At 42.3% G+C, this 16,810-nt stretch overlaps 1 long non-coding RNA gene across 1 annotated transcript; it reads left to right on the forward strand.

The window, feature by feature from the left end:
- Positions 1–1,263: 1,263 nt before the first annotated feature.
- Positions 1,264–15,234, forward strand: LOC147795115 (uncharacterized). Its single transcript, XR_015424127.1, has 3 exons — positions 1,264–1,546; positions 2,169–2,365; positions 14,975–15,234. It is a non-coding gene; the product is annotated as an uncharacterized LOC147795115 (long non-coding RNA).
- The last annotated feature ends 1,576 nt before the right edge of the window (positions 15,235–16,810 follow it).

Raw genomic sequence — 16,810 nt, forward strand, 5'->3', positions numbered from 1 at the left:
CACCAATGGCAATGCTATGGCACGGGCAAAGTGTCGGCTCTATGATAAAAACCACGGCCTTGGTACAATCACAGTGTGGTAATTTATCTTCCCACTAAGTATAACTGATCACGTGTCTTTTGTCGATCTTGATCAGTTTTGGATGAACAACTAAACTGTAGTGAGAATATTTTCAGCAATGAGGAAGAAAAACAAAAAAACAACATGGGATTGATAACCGCCGCTTGTGTTATGCACTAAGCGAGCTCGCCCGTCTGGAAGAAAATTACCCACAATGATCTGCCCTTCGTTAGCTGTGACCCTGTGTGACGTATTTCCTTTTCTAAAATCTGTGAAGGCCACCAGCCCTTTCCAGTGCCCTGTATGTTTGGGCGCTGGGCGACGAGCAAAATTTCAAGCAGACTGTAGAGGGCAGTAGACGCTCTGTTCAAGGGAGAAGAATGGGTTCCGGCGCATTTCAGGGCTCAATAACACGCCAGAGAGACCCTAGTCTCTCCGTCTCTTTTTGAAGTTTTGGTGTGTTAGATAATCACATTTTTAATGGTTCACACAAAACAAACTCACCCCTTGGAAAGTGATAGTGCCCAAGCCTGCTCTAAGCCATTTTTCAAATGGTTTCCCCTGATTTCTCGGTCACTGAAGATCGTTTGCCATCCTTAATTTTATCAACTCTGCTTGGATGTAAGACCCAAACCTCGGGAGTAGTTCCTGGCCTTTATTTCCACAACCCCTCCATTTTTGGCCAGATAATCTCCTTTGTCGAAAGTAATTCGCGATGGCATTTTTCATACCAATGAGCTGGGCAGAAGAGCGCACCTGCGGGATCTTGAGCTCGCGAATTTTCCCCAGGGCAGCGGCGTGTCCATAATTTGGGGCGGGTGGAGGAAGTAACCTAATGGAATTTTTCAATTAAAAAAAATGACTTTCCTTAAGATCCCCTCCTCCCCTTTTGAAAGACAGAAATCTTCAAAATGCTACAGGATGAATCACGAAGACAATTTTTCACTGAGAAGAGATCGCAACGTAGAGGTCGTGTCAGTGCCCACGTGCTGCAGCCGTGGCTGCAGCTGACCCGGGGCAGAGAAATTCCGGCGAAGTGCGGAGCTGTAGAGGGCGCTGTTCAAATGAACGTTAAACTTTTACACTCGGAGTTTTTAGCCGTGAACTTTTCACTGGTGCTCTGCGTACGTGCCCCGGTTCAATAAAATGCTTTCAGTTCAAGTAGGTGGCTTCACTCATTGAACATTGTGCATTATCTGTCGCTGGTGTACGTACGCGGCTGATCCCACGTAAAGTTCGGGGACTGGACCGGACCACGAACAACATAAACAACTCATTCATCATCGCGATTGCAAATAATTAACGCTCAAAACTCTTGCTTGTGACTCATCGTGGTTCTCTGTGATGTGTGTGTAAAATGACAGCTCCTGCAAGCTTCAACTCGGAACGTTGCTGCTCTCAGTGACTTTGCTGCGGAGGTTTTCTGCAGCTGGATAACCAATCCTTCCATGCTACCCGACACGGACTGCAATTTTCCCGGGAAAAAGTAAGCACGCAAAAACTGCACACAACATGGCCAGGAAGTGGTACTTGGTGTATGCTGTACATGTATGTAGCCTTGTAGTATGAAGATAGGCCTTCGCATTATTCTCACTGCAACTTGTGCAAGCATAGTGAATTATAGTTGAAATGGGACCGTCCATTTGATTTGATTGAAAATTGACTCTTAACTTTCATTATTTTCGCACAATTTCAGATGTAGATCACTGCCACTGAATTAATTTTTATTCATGGTAGGCCTATTTGATAGAAATTATTTTGAAATGAACATGGTAAAATCCTCATTAACTGACTTCTGAATTATACCAACTTAGGGTCTAAGTAGACTGTTTGAGTGTGATTAATATTAAAATGGCAAGTAAAGAGTTGGTCTCCAGCCATGAATATAAAAACACCAAGTTTTAAACACTGACCTAAAAGTTTCATCAGACGATTTCCTTTTTTTACCAAGCTGATTTATCATGATGAATGAACTCGTCTTCAGTGAAAATAAAAGGTGTTTGATGGCAAGCACACTGTGGCTCGATCCAGAAGTCTTGCCAGTATACGTACCGGTAGCGAATGAAGATATTTGGAGTTGTTCAGAAGACTGTGTGCTTGCTCACCAGGTGATATGCATCCAGCGACATTGCTCAACAGAACCAGGCAGCGTCACACCTTTAGTTGACCAAATTTAATCATGTCCGGAGCCGTGGGCTTGCTGGCGGAGATTACGTTGGATCAGTTTGGCAGCTGTGGCTTATCGACCCCAACCTCTGCTGGGAACCCAACGACCTCTGACACTAGTGCGGACTGCTCAACACAGGTAGGATACTGAATTGACAGTATGTACATGTACTATAAGTTTTTTTCCGGTGGTTGACTGATAGTTTACATTCTGTCGACTTCGAAGACATAAGACCCTTATGTTACTGCATGGCCCGTCAGTTTCAAGAAATCTTTTATCAATAATCAATGAGACAATTAAAGACTCGGAATTCAGGAACTCCAGCAGGTGTAATCAAACTTGACCTTGACCTGGTTTGGATTAAGGTGAAGGTATATGAAAAAGATGGGTTTAGTGTCCTTACCAATTTCCTTTTTTGGAGCTTGTTTTTTTTTTTTGGTTTTCACATTCGGGAAAAAATTAAAGGAACGTTTTGATTTTGGAAATGTAATTTTAATCCTGGTATTTGGGGTCTTTGGTGAAAGGATCTTTGAGTTTGAGTCTGGACAATATTTTTGGAGGTCTGACTTATATGTTAGAGTGTCTACTCTTAAATTCAGAATTCCAACCATTAATTTATTGATAATCTGTTCAATTTCTACGTTTGCCACAATGCAAATTTTACCGATAAATGTGTATGAAATCTTTACGTTTAATCTGAACTGTGAAGCCCAAGAAATTTCACATCACATTGAGCTTGTTGTCTTGAGTTGCTGCAATGCTCTTAAAGTTTACAACACCATGCTTATCAAACCCTGTATTTCTAGAAAAATTCCTCCCAGGGTTGGCCATAATCTGAAAGGTAACTTGTATGAGCAAGATTTTTTTCTAATCAGGCAGATTGTGTTATTTTTTAGGCACACATGCATACATTGGAAGAATTATTTGCTGGGTACTTTTATTTTTTTCTCAAGGGATTCATAAATCAATTCCCAGTGCAAGTTTTACAAGGGACTAGGGTAATGTCAAATGTCACGGCGAAACAACAGTTGACCCTATGGCATAAATAGGAACCAGGCTTGACCTGCCTTGTATGGCCAGTAGACCGATACTGTTTATTTAATGCATTTTTGGTGGGAGGGGCTTGGGGGAGGTTTGTAGGTGGAATACTTCCCATCGTAGTTCATGTCATAAAAATGAAGAGCTGAAGCCAGTGGAAACGCCCATCATCATGATCCAAGTAATGTCGATTCCTGGTCCCCAGCCGGTGTCTAATCAGACAGCTTCATCTTATCGCACCATCCTCTCTAACCTTGGTTGTCTCATCACCAAGCCCCTGGACGTCTTGCCTTGCACAGCTCCTCTCCAGATGTTGGCAATATCGTGTTTTGATTAAAGATACCAAATCGTCGTTGGTGTTGCAGCCCAGAGTGGCGAACTGATCGTTGCATGAATTGAAAGCCTGGGGTTATCAAGGCAACCCAGTCTTGTGGCGCCTGTATTTCAGGACAGATGATTTTGGATATTAATCGATTGGTTTTAATTGTTGCATTGTGTTTTCTGTGTAATGTGGCAAAAACAAATGTTATTCCAATGCATGTTCTGCATACGGATGTGTACATGCACAGTTTAACTAACAACTGCATATTCTCAGAGTAACCAAACAGTATATGACAAAGTGGACAAGTCTTTTTCTAAATCCGTTTGTTTTTATTTCTTTTCCCTGTCCAAATAAATGAACAGGAAGTGAAAACATTTGTTCTAATTTGATACATATACCGTCTTTCTGAGGTCTGTGAAAGTACATGTAACTGGTCACCTTTTTCCTTATGATGCATACTTGTAAATGTGATGTATGTTGTGAATGCTTATTACATTTACTGGTAGCTCATACTAAATAATTGGCCCAAACTATAGTTTGCTTTACATGTACTTCTTGGATAGCTGCAACACACTATATGCAAATTTGTAATTGAAGAAAAATGTAGAGTCAGTTCTTCCTCCCCCAATGTACATTGTATTGCACTCAGATACTGATCACCAGCCCATCACCATCTCTGTCCACAAAAAATGGGGAGATTTTTGTTGGCACCAAGAAGAGACACACTTAGAGAGTGATAGATAAACTGACATTTTTTTCAAGGATTCAAGTCAAATTCCATTGCATAGCACTTGCATGGACCTCCTTAGTGCTCTTGTTGATTGGCTGAAGAGCCCTGTTCCTCCGGGCAAGTTGAAACTAGTCCAAATTATTATGAACATTCTAGCTGTCTGGGGAAGCTTCATAAACAATCTGTGCTCAATGCAGGCAGGAAGCCTTGGCCAAGTGGAGTTGATGTTGGCTTGGTAGTCGGGATTGTGCTGTGACCTCGTTATTAATTGAACAGCACATTAAGCCCCTGTAAATACATGAAGGGCACGGGGATGTGAAGTGCTATACAGGCAGGCAGTCTTGGATATTTTTTCTTCCTTGTTCATGTTGAAATTTGTGTTCTACTGCATCCCCCCCCCCGAGATACACAGTGTCTGTGCACTGATGGAAGAACGAAGGGACTGATGTCGTGGGTATACTTCTTTTGTGCACCGTGAACAGAGGTCTGCGATTGTGATAAGGAATGTTTTCTGAGGCTGTGCGGGATTGTTGTTTGGTCGAACTGATTGTGTTTCCATTTTCCGGTCAGCCGCCCAGCACAATTGTGCAGTGCGGTTTAAGTCGCAGGCCCCCCGACCTGATATTGTTACAATCCAATTTGCTCGCCTCACGTTGCTGCTATGATTTTTTTTGCTGGTGGGAATTTCTACACGGTAATTTTGATTAGGTGCACATTTAACCACAAATTACATTCATGGGTTTGTGACCCATAACCACAAAAATGAACATTTTGGATCCAGGATTTTGAAATGACTCAGGCACTAACAGATTATCCGACCTGTCAAGAAGTTGACCCTGGTGTACTTGTCGCACAGAGGATGTTTTTTTGAATTCCGGATTTGCCTGCATGAATTGAAAAATTCTCATTTTGCATGCATTAAATAGAACTGGAACATTGAATCAAAGTGAAAAATTTATCTTTTCAGTGTTCAGAATTCTTTCCATTTCAAGCTCAGGTACGGTAGTATCATATGATATCATCATAACCCCTGTCTGGACAAAAACAGGAAATGATGATCAACTTTCGTGTCAGAGCTCTAGTAAGCAATGTGGCTAAAAAGGGCCTTTGTTTCAACTCGCATCAAACGTTTCCGGTATCGTTAAGTTGAAGTAGAGAGTACTTATGCATATATCCTGTGAGCCAACACAGCTCTCCCACAACTAGGGTAACAAGCTTTCAGGAATGTTCTGTCAAATGTAAAGGGCAACACCAGAAATTCTCTGAATTAAAAATCATAAACAGTGCATAACAATTTCTATCAGCAAGCACTCAGAGATCTGTACAGGTCTGCAGGTCAGAATTATATGAAACCAAAAATAAGAGCTCCTAACAAGAGCCCTTGGCAAAGAGTGTAAGCAAATACCATTTTGGATTAGTGAATCTCTATGCACAGACACTGGGCAAGGCCTTGTACCCGGTACCCTGCTGCCAGTATCAAATCTGCTATGTAATGGTAACCAGGCCCAGGCCTCTGTGGCCTGCCTAAGTTGATGCAGTTGCTGTGTGGCCCAGGATGTCTCAGCCGTGCGTAGCAACGTTGGACTTCGGTCCTCCCAGCTAAAATTTGAGACTATTTGCTCCAAGTACCCAAACAATACATTTACATGAACTTGTGCCAACTATCAAGTGCTTACATGCGTTTGTATGCCCGTCATCTTGGTTCCTTTTCAGTCTGCCCTGTGCACACTCACCAGCCCATTAAAACATTCCATTGCTGTTTCGCAAGACCTGTATCGGTGTGTTGTCTACAGCTGCAGGCAGGAGGCAGACATGCACGTATTGCATGTATTTTATGCATGCATGCACATACATACATGTACATGAACATGTACACGCACGTGCAGCTCCACAGCAATTGTTGCATCTACTGTACATGTATGTGGTCATATTATGATTTGAAGTAGGCATTAAAAATAAAAAGTGCCCAGTGTAATCATGTGGCCAAATGTACTGGTACCGTCCACACAAAGTTCTTAAACATTTACAAAACCGCGGCAGGTATGTCTCGAAAGGTCAGCTGAGTGATTGACTTGACACCGTGATTGGTATATGACTAACCTTTCTGCAGTCAGTGCAGATAAGTCAAAACGAATGCCGGAGGTACTCTGGGTCTCGGGGGAATGAGTGGCAATGAAATTCCTCACCAGCCTGCCCCACAGATTTTCTCCTTTGCAGCCAATGAATTTGGACCATGGAGGTAGGAAGACATGGTCCGAACATGGGGGTAGGAAAAGATTTGGACCAAGTGCATAAAAAGGCTACACTTTTCTTTCAAAGTGCCATCTGCACCTGTCTGTACTATCCACTTTGAGGTGTTGGAGTGTTGGATGGGGAGCAGGGATGGAGGAGATATCTACCGGTATCAAGCAAGCAAGCCAAGCAGGCGAACAAGTAAGCAGGCAAGCAAGTCCCAGTGAAGGGAAAGTTCATTTAAGAGAGTTGCCTCAAGCAAGCAGTTCAGCTTGTTGTTTCAAGCCAGGCACACAAGAAGATAAATCAACTATCAGCAGGAAGAGTGGTGTTTTTTGTTTGTATCAAATTACCAGTTTGCATTTCTTTTGTTCTAGTACACTGCCTCTGAGTTTTTGTGCTGTACGCTGTATTTTAGGTATAAAGGTAAAGTTCCTTGTTCTACTTTGGGTTACTGAAAAAGTGCCCAATTTGCTATTAGTAGTAGTATAGATTCTTGGAAAATTGTGTTCTTGGCAAAGCCGAAGTGCCTCAAGTGCATTATCCTGGTACGCAGTACCGTGCGTCACACTCCTACTTCCTCAGATGGGTCTGCTCAGATTGCGGTCAGGAGATGGATAGACTGACATCCATGTATACACATCCCCGCCAGTGCATCATCCACTGTCAAAAATTATTCACGGAGCGGGAATGTTGGCCCACTGTCAGATGGGTGTGCATGTAGATATTGCAGCCCGGGCTTCGAGGGAAGAGATTTACTTGTTGTGTAGCATTATGCGTGCATGCATGTGGCTGGGCCCAGCCGATGCAGTGGATGCACCCCCTTGTCGTGGGCCGTCAAGTGGCTAGGTCAGGAGTCAGGACTCGGTGGCTGAGTGGACTAGGACCAAGGGTGACAAGGATGTGACCTGAATCAACATGACACAGTGACCGGAGTCAGGAGTGAAATAGTACAGCCGCCTCTGTACAGTAATCTGAGTTCCCCCCAGATCCTACTGAATGTCCTGGTACTCAGTATTGCTTGTCCATGGAGGTAAGGACATCAGTGAGTTTCACGCTATTCTTGCTGGACAAATAACGCTGATGTACCTGTACATTGTATGCAGGTTGGAGGACATCGGTGGTAATATTTAATATTGCACACGTACATGTACCTTGCTTAGTCATGGAGGTACTGTTGGAAATGGGATTTTTGTATCCTGCTTGGCCATGGAGATAGTGCATAGTGAATGGATTCATATTACAGCACGCATTGCTGTGACATGGAGACATAGGACAGAAGTGTACGGTTTAATGTTTAACATACATGTAGGCCATGAAGACAGGGTTTGTAGGTTTCAATGTTAAGTCTTGGCGGGCAGTGGAGCATATTGTGAATGATTTTCATCTCATGTCTTGGTGGGCAGTGGACCGTGACGGAGATAGGGCAGACAGTACATGTATGTCATTACCTTACATTAATGCCTTCGCATTACATCTTTCTGCGTCATAAAATTGCTGTACTGCAGGAGGTAACGGTTTCATGCTACACCACCATTTTGGCTGTCAAAGCAGGACATGTACTGAATGGTTTTGTCTTGTTGCTGGGAGTCGGAGACATGTCCTAGGGCTGTAATGAATGTTTCATGTTTAATCTGACCTCTCTGGGCCATGGAGGTACATGTACGTATGGAACATTAATATTAATGTTCATCTTCTTAGTGATATATTATGCCAAATTATATTCGTCCTATTCCACTTGGCCAAGCAGGCACGACATTGTGAATGTTTCATGTCGCACATTGCTGAGACATTTAAGTAGTATCGTGAATGGTTTCTGTGTTGTACATTGCAAAAAAGAAAAAACCTATAGTACGTGCAGATGTCTGCAACATATTGGCTGTGTGTTGACAAGTTATACATTCTTGGAAAAATTCACTCAAGATACATGATAGTCACTTTGTGTAATAAATATCACATAAGTTTTACCAAGTCAAATAAGAATTGCTCGGGGAGGAAAAAAGTCTCTGTTTATGAATAATACATATGAGGAACTGTGGCTCAGTAACGTAACACGAACAACGGAAGTCTGTGTCGTATGCTGTCAGCAAATATCAAGGGTAAAGAAAGAGTTAAAAGTTTTGCAGAAAGTCTGTCTGCTGAGCTCATTTTCATAATGAAACTGAAAGAGCTTTGCTCTACAAGGAATTGGAGAACAACTCAACTTCGACGCATTCATCGGCCAAAAAAAACCTGTCAATCTGTGGCCCGAATTTTTCTCCTAAAAAAATGACTCCAGCGAGGTCTTGCACAATGTACTTAGAGTGGGAGAGGTCAACTTCAGCCAGTGAAAACAAACACACAATGGCCTTGGCACTTCCTGGTGGTGGATAAAGTGTGATGAGTGACAAACACAGCCTCACCTGTTAATGGGCAAACAATGAATAAGCCATTAATTATACAGGACTTACATACATGTACATGTAGCTAATCCTTGGGTGATGAAGATTTAAAAAAAAAAAAAAGAAGCCCAGCCTCAGTTAGTTTTCTACATACATGTATGTACATCACAAACACTAAGGAAAAAAAAAATGGCGGGGGGGGGAGGTAAATTTTTGAGGGTCAGTAAGGCTCTTCACTAGTTAAATTTGAATAAAAGCTGGTATATGGAGTTCTTTAAATTCACTTGAGAGTAATTTGAATTCTCCAAACTGCAGACACTGTTGGTATACCTCGTGATTTAGGGCGAGCTTTTGCTCAGTTACGTACACTATACATCATAAGAGACACCGTGCACCAACACGGCTGTTCTCATTGGGTAAGAAGGGCACAAAGGAACCAGTCCATTCCCGAGATGGTGGTCGCTATGCAAAAGCTTGCCCCAAGTCATGAGATACAGCAACAGTGTCTTTAAGTCTGGGGAATTCAAATTGTGTTAGACCATGAAGCTATAAAACATTTTGTAGCTCTGCAATTAGACACCTACCAACCTACACATTCATACATTGCATCATCCTCAGTACACTGGTCACCTGCACAATATCAACTGTACTGTAAACATGTGTATTCCCGTATATGCCTTTTTGCAGTCACACACGGTTGATGACATTATGATATGTCTCACTCTGACCTTTACTTGATTGCAAATAGAAAAGCCAGACGACACTCATTTTTTTTATCCCTTGGTTGAAAGGGATAACCTCTCCATGCATGAAAGGTCAGATGATATCTGTGTGTTTCAGGTTTCCAATAATGCATGTAATATACTGATAGGGCACACTACACAAGCAGCAGAAAAAATGTGTTTCATATCTGTCGTACGTAATTTGTTTATCATTTTGTCAAAACAGCACAGGATCGTGAAATTGCAGGACAGGTCAATGAAAATTAATTGTGAGGTACACTGGTATTTTTCCCCACAATTCAGTATCAAATACATTATAGTTTAAAATTCATGTACGCGTGTATGTACGTACATGTAAACATGCTATTTTGCATACCTGAAGAGGATGTATATTTTAAATTTGCAAAAAATAACCCACAAGTTTGTAAAGTTTCATCTGAGCTGGTCAAATGAGCAGTGGGCAAGCCAAGAGGCCAGCAACATTCTGTGCAAGGCCTGCATTCCGCACAGCACTGGTGGTGGAAGGGGAGGGGCCAATGGCCCCCACTTTTCGACTGGGGGGATGCTCCCCCCACCCCACTTTTTGCAGGTCCAGTGATGAGATGGAGCTTAATGGATTGATCCAGTAATAGCTGATGCCCAATTGGCGATGGTCTCACAGCCGCACCCCTACCACTTTGAACATCGTTCCGCCATTGTTGTGGTATACCATGCTAATGACATACATACCGTACATGTACATGTATATTGAAACCACTAATTCATTAAGTTGTCTAAAATCTATACAATACCAAAAGTATGTCCATGTTAAGAAAAAAGACAATATGGCATATAAACCGACTCATCTGTGACTCTTATTCAAACTGTTGTTTCATAAAAAAAGCCATGTCAGCTCTTGTTTAGGGGTCATCCATGTACATGTACATGTAAGTGCACTGGAAAGGTGTGGCGCACATCTGTGATAGGCATATGGTACATGTACGTACTTGCTGCAAACGTGTGTGTAATGCACCTAGGCTACAGTAGAAATAGCAGCAACGTATGATTCACATCTTGCTTACAGTGGACATTTTTAGAACCATTTTCAAATTAAAATTTCTAAAGCATCTGCCAAAGTACCAGATTTTAAATTTTAGATACATGTAGAGGTAGAACTTTTCTGCTCCGCATTTTGTATATTGAGTTGGGGTAACACTTGCATTAAACATGCATGAATGTACCTAATCTTAAAACCTATCTAGATAAATTTTGACCATTGTTGTTTTGAAGTGACTTGGAAAGATTATATTTTTAACGTAATGCGGGTAAATGAAGTCCTAGTAGCAGTTACTTTTTTCCTTGATGACTCCTGAGGTCACAGGTGCATGTATCAACATAGTTATTACCGACGACAAACCTGGATGACTCCAAAATGCAGTGGGAAATTCTCCACCTGGAACAATTCCTGCAATTACAAATTAATTGCGTTGGCCTCCACCGTGGGTGAATAATTAATTAGTCGGACGGTTTATAATGAAGCCCAAATTGTCTCAGGTCTAATTGGGATTTTATTCAAGCACCACAAACAAAAAACCCATGGCACCCAATGGACCCACATTTAATTCCTGTGGGATGATGCCAGGGTGTCGCTGACTTCGCCGTGGTATTCAAAAGGCAGACGCCACAAAGCCTGTCTGCTCCATCCCGTTCCACTCCATTCATGTAATCCTCTTCCCTGTTCAACGTTCATTCCACCTGATTGATAATTTTTTGCCGCCGATGTAGCTGTTTGATTGAGCTTGGGTAATGGCTGATTTTACATTATTTGCGAGGCTGTGGCTCAGGAATTCCCAAATGCCCCAGCTCAGCAAAAAACACAGTGTGACTCTGTCTCTGGCAGGGCATGTGGGGAGGGGAGGGGCATGATCCAGAAAGAAAACAAGAATGATCTCTTCTTTTCTTTGCAATTTTGGTTCATAGAGTTGATTTTGGTCTTTTTTGATGTTGAAAAGACTATATTTTAATGAGATTTTGCTACAGGATGTTTGCACTGTGATACATGTACAACTTAGAATTAATGTTTTGTGTTCTGTTCAAACAGTCATTCTTTTCACATCCTTTTTTTTTGGGGGGGGGAGTTTGTTGGGGATGGGGATAGTTCAGGTCATCACCATTCCGAGCAATTTTAATTCAGACCCATAGTGTCCACTCATGTTGGAGGCATTGGTGCGTCCATTACACCACTGACAGTGTCCGGCCAAGTGTGAGGACCGTCCCAGATGAGCCCGTGACTCATCCAAAATAGCCAGTGCTCATCCGTGCATCACTTAGCCACGTAATGATAAAACAACATTTTGAGTGTGGAACTTGTACCTGTGTTGAAGTTACAGTACATGTACTAGGATGATTCCTAGGATGAGTCATGGAAAAAATTACAAGGCAGATTCTTTTAGCTCCCCCCTCAAAAAAAATAATTAACGACATGTCATGTTTGACAGTTGCCCCTTCCTTCGAAATAATCGCCCCATCCTTATCAAATTTCACCAGGATTTCTTTTGGTCTGAAACCAAAATCAACAGTGAAAGGTCCTTGGAGTCCTTACACCACTAAGACGATTCTCCGTAGACCTTGTGAAAACCCCCTCAAAGTCAGGGACCTGACACGTCAAAATGTTTTTCCTGCGTCGTAATTGTCATGCGAGAAGGCCCTGCAGACCGCCAAAACCAATTTGGCTCAGAAAAATGTTGAATATCACCTGAGAGTGATGATGCATGAATCACGATTCAGTTACTAGCTGGGACCTCCCCAACTTTTTTCCTCCCCCCCCTACATTTTTTCTAACCCCTCCCCCAAAAGAGCTGAAGGGGATTCTCTCTGATACGGTACATGTAGTTTATTTGGATATGTGTAATGTAGAATTCAGGGTACCAAAAATGCATGTGTTCAAAAGCCTTGTGTATAAAAATTCGTTGTGGTAATTTTTTAGAAAAAAAGGGTGTCTTAAGCAAGAACACAAAAACTATACATGTATTTCAACTCCAAAGTGACACAAATAATAACTAAATTTGTGACACAAACACGACAACTGAATTTGTTGGTGTCTGTAAATGGATGTTGACTCCTTCCCATGATGCATTACTGATTGGACAGGATCTGTGCCTCTACTGACAGCTTTTCTGCACCATGACTTGTCTGAATGTCTGGAAAGTGGAAATCCGGCCTGTATTTGCTGGACAGAAATGGAATTTCACTTATTCTTGGTCTCGGATTGATATCCCCAAATTAACTACCCTTGTTCCGCTGAATTCAGGCACAAACTCTCAGTGCTGGTTGTTGAGAGTTGTTGGATGATTGCTCATTCTTGTCCAGTAGACTTGCTACAAGTCTCAAATCAGAGATTACTGCTGTGGGCCAAAATTGGCTCAAATGGATGAAATTTTCCATTTCTTGTTTTTAGAAATCTTATTTGTGAAAAAAAAAATCCCCTTTCGAGTTTAGATGTACATGCCACTTTTCAAAGGAATCCTGGCTTTGTCCTCAATGAGCAAATGTCTGGGCCTAAAACCATGGATTTGGATACATTTTGGATAGTTTTTTTCTTAAAAAAAGCCACTCAGTTTCATGAGTTCCATGCAGTGAATGTCACAGAATTTTATCTTTCATTGCTGCAGAAATGTTGGCACTGATCCTTCATGAGAAAATACAACATGGAAGCAACCATTTGCATGATACTTCCTGAGTTGAAGGCATGCACTGTACTGGCAGTTTTAGAATGTTCATTGAGTGTATGGCCAGTTTGCCATTGAAGCAAGTATATGGTTTTCCGTGGATGGTAAAAAAAGGATAAATAACCTTGCAGACTTAATAAAATCTACGGTTTGAAAGAAAAAAAAAAGAAGAAAAGGGTAAGCTTGTGATCAGGTGACAGTGTATGTACTGTACTTCCCTGGACAAGCGTGCCTTCGTGTCGAACTAATTACATGCTTGTTGAGCCCGAAGGAGTGGGAGAAGAGCACCTCATCAGTTTTGCCCAGATTGGTCCTTTGGTACGTGAATGCAGACAATGCTGAGACGGCCAAGGAGTCACGCACGACATGGCTGGCATTGTGTTGGCAGGTCTTGTAACTTCTCTTCCTTGAGGTGCTACAAGAGAGCGTTGCCTCTTAATGATCGAATGTCGGGGGGAAAAAAAGCTGACGGCAAGAGTTTTCACTGAAAGGCAAGGGTAGTGTTGTCAGGATAATTCCAGTCGTTTTTCTCCCCAGAAATAATGCTTGCTGTGTAAAAACCTTTTGTTTTATTAAGCACCCGTAGATTGGCTCATTTTGATGCAGAAAATTTGATCAAGCTGCATTTTAAAAAATCTTTAATTCTTTCAAGGGTACAAGATTTTTTCCCATTTGTAATTTTTTTTTATGCCTGTAATTCTAATTAGATTTTTGCTTTAAAATACCTGATATACAGTTTATCAGTACACCAAGATACACTTATGTACATGTACTGTACATGTGTTCTTAAGCAGTCATTCCTGAGGTAAAAGTCTTTGATTGAAAAGTTTCAAGGACTTTGTAAATATTTACAGCTTGTCATTGAAAAATAAGGACTGTCTGGGTGTGGAATTTGTTTTGTAGACTTGCTTAAATGTAGGGCTCACTTTCGGAAAAGGTCAATCCCTATCAGGCTAGTTCATCAGTGTTCGATAGAAAGGCACAGACAGCACTTAGCTTGCCTCCCTCCATCTTGATACAAGTTGGCCGAGTGCGTGATTGAAATTCCAGGCTGAAAAGTTGCACAGATCTGGCTCTCACGACTGCCCCTTCAGGGGGCTTGAGCAGGGTAAACCTGACATGCCTCAATCATACATGTACGGGTACTACTCTTGGGGGCAGTTGAAAAAAAAATCAACTTAAGCAAAAGATCATACCAAATACATGTACATGTAGTTTGTTATGGATTGTCAAAGGGATTTTGCAGTCTGGGCAGCATGCAAAAAGCTTGTTCAAGGCATCTAAGCAGAACTGTTGGGCAGACATGGTACCCTGTCTTTGTCATAATTTGCCCAAAAGCGTTTAAAAGAAGCACTTAAATAAACGACACTGACCTTTTCTCTGAAAGAATTTCTTTGGAGTGGTAGATTTTTAAAAATGTGAAACGAAATAGTTTGGTATATATTTCCAAGAAAAACGATCATCTCTGAATTCATGAAATGTGAGTGTGTTTCCCCCTGTCAGAGCACCCACCTCCTAAAGGCAAATTAACTCCCTCCCCCTGTTAGGGCGGTGCTGTCACAAACGCACAAGCTGTTAATACACCTTTAACCCCTCTTCCCTTTGATTAACACAGAGACCATCCAGGGGGATCATGAACTTCAGCAAGGCCGACCTGCTCCGTCTGCTGGGGCTGCTGGAAGCCGAGCTGCAGGCCAGGGAGTTAGTCATTGTCAGCCTGAAGGTAAAACGTACACATTGGCTGTTACTTATTGTTCCTCCTGCCACTTGAACGACAATAATTGCCTGTCCTGCCCCAGATGTGGGCAGAACTTATGCTCTTGGTTTTGGGTTTTGTTTTCTTTTTGAAAGAGGGAAGGGAGGAGTTGACTAGGAGAGAATTTTGGAAGAGGAGGGAGGTGCACTAGCTTTTAACAATACCTGCAACCCGTGTACGTTAATCACCGTTGGTGTTAGTTGGTAATAGGTACATGTATATTGAAATGGATGAACATTGCTTGGAGTAAGATTTCGGACTCTGTGATATTTAAGTTTGTTTTTATGCGAGCAGAAATAAGATGGGGGAGGGGAGAACAAAACAAAGCCTAACAAACTTTAACAGAACAGAATCTTTGCACGGTCAACATTGGACATCCTGGGGTTGACAGTGTTCTGGCGAGTTCTGCCTCAAGAAGTTGTTCCAACCTCTCTCCTTCAGTGACAGCGTTGTTAACTTTCTTTTGTCAGTGCTGTATGAGGAGCTACAACATTTCGACAATCCAGAGATGTAACACTTATTCATCTCCCTTGCCATTAGACCACCACACACACTCATCTGTTTACAGAACTGAGTAACCATTTGAAATGACCTCTCACTCCCCCAAGAAAGCCAAGTGACAATTGGCTGTGTTTGCTCGTGGTTTTGGACAACCGTGTCATTGTTCAGCAGAGATGTATTGAGCATTTGCCCTGCAGCGGGCTGGGCTGAGCACATGGGCGATTTCTCTCACTCTGATTCTTCCGGTATTATTATCACTGGGGAAAGTATGGTTACAGAGAAAAGGGGCAGTGGTTTCCTGTCGGCTGGTCCACCTCGGCCCGGCAAATCAGGGGCTTTTGGGGGTCAGCAACCTGTGGTTGGTCGGGCTGGGCTATTATGGGAGATTTGTGGGTGAATAAGGATTTGGCCACTCAACCCCTGTGGGTGTTATGTCAGGATGCTGGAATGGCTGTGATATTGGGCAGACTTCCGTACACATGTGTGCTTTTTTGGAAAGTGCTCTGCATTTTTGGGAGGAAGTTGGATGCGATGCCTCAGTGCATGTTGCACTGCAATGAACCTTGCTCGATAGTTGAACTCGTTGGGCAAATTTGTGGGGAGTTCAGCAACATCATAGTACATGTACATGCACACTTGTGTGTTACAACATACTGAGTACATGTACAGGGACATAATCAATATGCCCAGGCTGCCTCAAGGGGACGGATTCTTTTGGTAGGAAAGTGGAGATGGAGTAGCTAAAGTTAATCCCCAATACCTACATGTACGTTTCAACATGTGTATAGTCCTTGCAAGTAGGGATGTTGCTCTGGTATTGTCAAATTACTTAACTTGGTGTCTCTGGCTGGATGGTTGATAATCCAGCACACAGTTCTGGGGGTATGGTGACCCAGCGCCACATTGCTGTCAAGAGAGGGGTAAAGTGGGATCATACCAAGGGAGTGCAGTAAGGTCCAGTTCCCCACCTTTTCAGCACTTTGGAGTGAATGTTTAATTGGACTGCCCCTTCAAAATGTCAAGAATTGTACAGAAATGGAATACATGTAACGGTGCATGTGTGTGCATTGTGCGAAATTAGACCAAAAAAGGGCTCGGACAAAATGTCATAACACAATCAAATCAATTTTGTTCGGCCATTACAAGCTTTTGATCTGCCATAGTATATAAAAGGTAGAGTTGGGGTCCCCAACC

Source organism: Acanthaster planci, unplaced genomic scaffold (genome assembly GCF_054643075.1).
Source record: "Acanthaster planci isolate LZ-2023a unplaced genomic scaffold, COTS_SCS Contig163, whole genome shotgun sequence".
Taxonomy (NCBI): Eukaryota; Metazoa; Echinodermata; class Asteroidea; order Valvatida; family Acanthasteridae; genus Acanthaster; species Acanthaster planci.